Raw genomic sequence first — 6,922 nt, 5'->3', positions numbered from 1 at the left:
ATAGCACAATATGTTTAATAACATTCCACTTGGCAGGCTTTCCTTTCCATACAGATCTATGGTTACAAACAAATTTACATTTTCATTCATAAATGCTTGATATGGAAGCTTTACAAATAAAGGCATCAAGAGAAATAATAGAGTACAAAAAGTTCAGTAATTGCATATGTATTTGTAGAAGAACATGAAGACTCAATAATTTATAACACATTTATTATCTTTTAGAGTTTGATAATACAGAGAAATGTATTGTCCCATTAATATCAAAGCCAGTAAAACTATAAAAATAGTCAACAAGTAGTTAGCAATGAAAATGGGAGCTCTAAGTTTGTTTTTTAAATTTTTCCAAAACTGAATTGTAGGGAGGGTCACCTATCCCTAACATGGCGCCACTTGCTCACGGTTCTGTGACACCGCATCACTGCACACCAGCCTGCTGTTCGGCTTTGCTGCTCTTTGCACAGTGTAGACCACAGGGATGTCTCTCTATGAGAAGATAAAATGGATCACTCAGGACCGCTGACCTACATTTCCTTCACAGAAAACTCTCCACTCCAGTAAACACCCCCTCCTCCGTGCAATAAATAAGTGATAGACAGATAGAGTCCATAGATTTATTTCTAGAGAAGCATCCTGGGGGTGGGGGGAAGATAACATTTTGCAATCTGTTGTGTATAGTTCATTTTTGAGCTTACAGCAATAGAAGTAAGGGGTTCTCAAAACCGCAGTAGTGTGTGTCAAAAAAAGGACCATGATTTCAAAATTAATTTCTACATGGAAATAAACTTGTATTAACTTTGTCTTAACATGCTATAATAGGATCTGTTTTGAGGTGTTTGAAAATATAAACCAGCACTTTCAAAATATCCCATGTAAGAGTAATAAGAGTTCTACGGTTTTTGCAGCAAAACAGCAGATTTATAAAGAAGCATGGGTGAAAGAAAATTCTGAAATAATGGATGTTTTTGGAAGAGCTTAATCAGACAATTTGCCAGTAAGTCACTAGTTTACAAAGAAAAATTTGACTTCAAAATTGAATGAAAGGATCTTGAAGATGAACCCTAAAGGGGTAGACCAATCACATTACCTTATGAGGAGAAAAAATACAAAATAAAACAGAATAAAATATAAAGTAGAATAAAATAGGCCTGTGTGGTATTAATGTAAAAAAAGACTCCCCTCACCTGACTAAATTTCTACAATTCTCAGTTCACTATAAGTACTAAATAGCTGGTATCATTGCTTATAAATTGTCTTCTACTTGATGATACTTCTATTGAGGACAAAATTGATTTTTTTCTAACTTCTGCATTTTTTTTTCATTTCATTTAACTTTATTCCATTCTCCATGATTCTTGTGTGTCTGTTTAAAAAACATATATGTTACTTCCAAGTTAGAGTTACTACAGAGGGAGAAACAGAGTGCCACCCTCGATGGTTTTCTCAGGCCGGTGCCAAGGGGCTGGATTGGAAGTGGAACAGCTGGGACGGGAAGCGACACCCATATTGGTACCAGTGCCACTGATGGAGTATTAGCTTGATGTGACAGCACACTGGCTCATCTACGAACATTTTGAAGTCTCCTGCTACAGTTTAATAAATTTACATGTTGTGTAACGTCCAGCTTCCTCCTGCATACACTCTGCCTTTTAAGGTAAGAAAGAGTTAACTTTCTTAAGGTAAGAGTTAAGAAAGAATTAATGTGTTACATTTACCTCAAGAAAAAAATGAGTATGTTATTTAAGTTCAAAAATTACTACTGAAATGCATGTTTCTGAAAAAAAAGGCCATTATATTTTATTATATGTATTCTATAGTAATTGTGTTCCCTAATGTAATTCCGTATTCACTATTTCAAATGCTTTCATTACACAAGATCATTATGGAAATGGCTTGTACACAGAAAATTTTTTTTTACTACTTTTTAAAATAATCACAGAGTTTATGGGCTCCATGTGTGTTGAATCATTTTAGCACATTCACTCTAACTGGAATTCCTAAAGAGAATACGCATTTTCATAATGCTGATAATACTCCTCTATTTCCTTCGCTGCTTTAGTTCTTACAATATGCATCGATAATGGTAACTACGTGTTCATTGTGATTATCTGTAGATAAATACACAGTTTTTAAAATTAAACAATAATGTTTAAATGAAAATTAAAGTCACTTTTTCTATCATTGCAACATATTAAATTCTTCCATTTTACATAATGCTTCCAAAATGAGTATTACAATATTTTGCTTAAGTAAGAGATAGTAGACGATCAATATTATTAATTATAATACAAATGAGGAGACATAAACAGCACACAATTTTATTATCCTCTCTCCTATCCCCACATGCTACATGGTCATTAATATCAGTACTTAGTGAAGAGGGAGGTTCCAGATATGTAATACTGATGATAAGAAAAATGTGAAGTATTAATTTAATATAAAACCCAGAACCATGATATAATGTTTGATTTCCATATCAGGAAAAAATGCTATAATATAAACTGAATTTAAATAATTTCTGCATTATTTGCACAAGCGCTTATTTTCTACTTTGGTATTAATAAGAAAAAATTCATCTTCTCAGCCGAATTATGGCATTAAAAATCTGTGGTATACTGGGTCCTGCGTGATAACCTAGTGGCTAAAATCCTCATCTTGAACACTCCAGGATCCCTTATGGGCACCAGTTCTATTCCCAGCATCCCTGTTTTCCATCCAGCTCCCTGCTTGTGGCCTGGCAAAGCAGTCCAGGATGGTCCAAAGCCTTGGAACCCTATGCTCTCATGGGAGCCTCAGAAGAGGCTCCAGATTCCTGGCTTCACATTAGCTCAGCTCTGGTCATTTCGGCCACTTGGGAAGTCAATGAACGAATGGAAGATCTTTCTGTTTCTCCTCCTCTCTGTATACCTGACTTTTCAATAAAAATTTTCAGATAAATAAAATAAAAAATTTAAAATAATCATCCCAGGAGGGGTTTAAATGGCCAAACCTATGCCTCCATCAGTGTTTGGATGCCAGCTTTCCTAGAAAGAGCTAACTGTGCAGCTGACAGCTCCTGCACTTGACACAACCGTGAAGAGGGTGACAGTTGAAGGTTGATGTGTAATAGTTCTTCCACTATCCAGGGAGAATTCCTTTCTTGAAGTGGAATATGTATCTACCTCAGCATATTTGCTTCCAGTTCTTGCAAAATCTATTGTTTTGTTTTGCTTTTTGATGTTTAATTTTAAATGCTTATTTCAACATGAACAAATACTAAGCTTTCCAACAGCTCAGGACAATTAAAAATAATTTCTTCTATGCATGCAATTTCACAAATTCCTTCACACATAAATGAGGCCTGAAACAGACCTTTGATATTAACAACTTGACTGGCTTGTTAACCAAATGTATAGCGCAATACGCACTGCTGTAAGTTTCTAACTAATTTCTAAGAAAGCACTGCCAAATCAATTAGTTTCTCTGCATATCCTGATATCCAGGTTGATGTGTAATTTCAAACAGAGCAAACTACTTGACTTTGAAATGTTCTCTGTGCAGAGAGATGGGGTACATTTTTAAATACTTACTAAACGACACACAGTCCTGAGTGATTTATTGGCTGTCTGCCATTCTTGAATGCCTGCCAGTCAGTGTTACATGTGGCATCTTTCAGATAATGTGAGCCCTTTCAAGTCACTACTTTTCACTATAAAATGCTACTGAAGACCATGAAAAGTGTGGTGTTTATCTAACTGGGGCAAAAGACTTATTTCAAAGGTTACAATCATTCAGAAAATAGTCTCAAGCAACCTATTTCAATAATGTTATTTCCATAGATTTTAGCCCCAAGATACAGCTCTCCCATCCTGAAGAAAATGACTTATCTAATCATGATGAATTTCAAAATCCTTTCATCATTTAATGTTTAAATTGCTGGCTGGAATTGGCAACTAGAAGTAGTTGAGAGCTTTCAAAAAGAAGCCAGTCATTTTTCTTGACTTTCTACATGCCATGCTCAGTCGCAGAAAAAGCTAACTCAAAACACAGAAAGGATATTGAAAAGAACGAGGAAGCTTGCACCCTGTAACCTGGGCTATTTCTGATTTATCCTGAAGTAAAGCATTTATCATTATAATAGATATTAGATTTTTAAGATCACCTAAGTTTTGGCAATGCTGTTTTGCTTTTCAAGTATTGAAACAAGCAACACTCTCAGAAAATAGTTTGAACATTAGTAGAAAAGAAAGCACAGAGAAAAGTTTAACCTGAGACATTTTTAATGTAGTTCATGAAATGCTACCTTGAGTATTGTATTTTAAATTCATTTCTAAAAGTTCATCAAAGGTATTTTTTCTATAATTAAATCCTCATTGAAGGCACAATTGTAAATGTTAACATTTTGGTGAATTTTTAGATTATTTGTAAAATCTGGTGTTTCAGTTGATGATAATTAAAAATTTCCTTTAGGGACTGATGCATGGTTAAATTGGCAAATCTTCCACTTCCAAACACTGAGACCCCATATGGTCACCGGTTCATGTCCTGGCTGTTCCATTTCCCATCAAGCTCCCTGCTTGTAGCCTAGGAAAAGAATGAAGAATGCCCCTAAGCCTTGGGACCCTGCACCTGCATGGGAGACCAAGAAGAAGCTTCTGGCTCCTGGCTTCTGAGAATGAACCAGTGAATGGAAGATTTTTCTTTTTTCTTCCGTTCCTCTGTCAATCTGACTTTTCAATGAAAATAAATCAATCTTTAAGAAAGAGTTTCTTTTAAAATAGACTTGATCAAAACATAGGTATATATTTACCATATGACATCAGTAAAACAATAAATGAAATACTATATAATATGTATTAAATTATAAAAAGACATGAAATATACCTTCCTGAGTTATTGTTAACACTCTGCTTACATGTTTATTGCATTTATATAGATATACATGCATTCACTTTATAAAATTAAGGATTCAAAATGCACACAGACTTAATAATTATTCTGCTTTGAACATATATGCAATGAACAACGTTTGCACATGAACTTTTTCCAACTAGAAGAATCAATTAAAACCATGAATTTTAGAACTCTTTATATAATTCAAATGTTTTACAAAGCTTATTTTTTGACAGATTTATTTGTTTACTTTAAAAGTCAGAGTTACAGAGATGGAGAGACACAGGAAGGTCTTCTATCCAGCAATTCACGTCCAGATGGCAGAACAGGCTGCACCAGGAGCTCCATCCAGGTCTCTCAAGTGGGTGGCCGAGGTCTGGACACTAGTGCCATCCTCTATTGCTTTTCCTTAACAAGAAAATGAATTGCAAGTGGAGCGGGTCACACATGAACTGGAACCCATATGGAGTGCTGATGTTGCAAGCGGTGGTTTCACTTGCTGAGACTCAACAGCGGCCCCCAAAGCATATATTTTTTAAAAGTTCACTTACTCTTTTGCCACACAGACTGAGAATGAATCATTAAAAAAAAAGATGGAAATTTTTATTTTTTAGTTGTGAGATTGGCATTTAAAAAATCATTTCAAAGACATGCATTGACATAGTGCACCTTAGAGCGTCCGTTTGCCCAGTGGATTCTTTAGCGACCTCGTCGCGCTTGGAATGGCAAGATTGGTGGCAATTCATAACTGTTGAACTATCAAAACCACTTGAGCAAGACCTTCGGAGCATACCCACAGCAGGGACCTGTGATGGGTGGGAGGCTGGGTTGTGCTTCTCCCTTTATCTCCCCCTTTGTCCCAGATACAGGAAAAAAAAAAAAACAATGTGAAAATAATAGTCTTACCCACTTTTCTGTAGCCCTTGAACCTTTGTGCCCTAATTAACTATGTAAAGATTGTCAAAATTAAGGGAAAAAAATGAAAAAAAAAAAAAGACATGTATTGATTTGCGAGGCAGAGTTACAGAGAGACAGAGAGATAGTGGTACAGATAGATCTTGCATTCACTGGTTCACTCCCAAATGGCCACAGTGGCCACAGCTAGGCCAGTTGTAGGCCAGGAACCAGGACATTCTACATCTTTCACATGGGCACTTGTTCTTCCCTCCAGTCTTACAACAGGTGTCTTCATGTATGCTCAGAAGTCCACCATACTGCCAGTGAGCTGTCTCCCAACAATACAGGAGACTATCTGCCATTTCGCTGAGTCCATTCTTGTACTGCATGCACGGGACCACCTACGAACACACTTATTCCTGCTGTGTTTCCATTATATACCCCGTTAGGTTCAGTCCATCATGGGCTGAGAGAAAAAAAATTAGTGTATTTTCATCTCCATGATGTTATCAAACTTCTAACAAAGGTATCAATGTGACGCTAGGGTGTGCAAAAGCGTCTCCAAAAAAACATATAGAATGCCTCACGAATTTGCATGTCATTCTTGCACAGGAACCATGCTAATCTCTGTATTGTTCCAATTTTAGTATATGTGCTGCCGAAGTGGTGAGTATAACAAAGATTTCCTTTTACTTCTATTAGAAAGACATATGCACAGAGAGAAGATACAGAGAGGAAGATCTTCCATCTATCTGCTGGTTCACTCCCCAACTCTCTGCAACGCCGGGCTGTGAAGAACTTCCTTCAGGTGTCGGTGTGTGCACTGTCTGAAGGCGTTGGGCCATCCTCTACGGCTTCCCCAGGCCACAAGCGGGGAGCTGGACAGGAAGCTAAGCAGTGAGGACACAAACCGGTGCCCATCTGGGACCCGAGTGGTTTCAAGGTGAGGGTTCAGCTGAGGAGCCTCAGAATCCTGCTTGGCTAAGTAGAGTGAGCAAGCTCCTAGGCCTCGCAGCCTGCATATGGTAAGTCACAACGACAGAGTATTTTTCAAGGAAAAAAAAATCGGATGTGCCTTTTAGATAGTATTTACTCACATAAAGTGAGTCCCCATAGCCATTGCCTCTATGCAAATGAGGTCATGAAAAACTGT

General features: G+C 37.0%; 1 non-coding gene across 1 annotated transcript; it reads right to left on the bottom strand.

The window, feature by feature from the left end:
- Positions 1–6,336: 6,336 nt before the first annotated feature.
- On the bottom strand, positions 6,337–6,443 carry LOC121154699. The gene has a single exon (XR_005883587.1). It is a non-coding gene; the product is annotated as a U6 spliceosomal RNA (small nuclear RNA).
- Positions 6,444–6,922: the final 479 nt, after the last annotated feature.

Source organism: Ochotona curzoniae, unplaced genomic scaffold (assembly GCF_017591425.1).
Source record: "Ochotona curzoniae isolate NIBS_2020 unplaced genomic scaffold, NIBS_Ocur_1.0 contig_2754, whole genome shotgun sequence".
Lineage (NCBI taxonomy): Eukaryota > Metazoa > Chordata > Mammalia > Lagomorpha > Ochotonidae > Ochotona > Ochotona curzoniae.
Note: the sequence above shows the minus strand (reverse complement) of the source record. Positions and strands in the feature narration are given on the sequence as shown.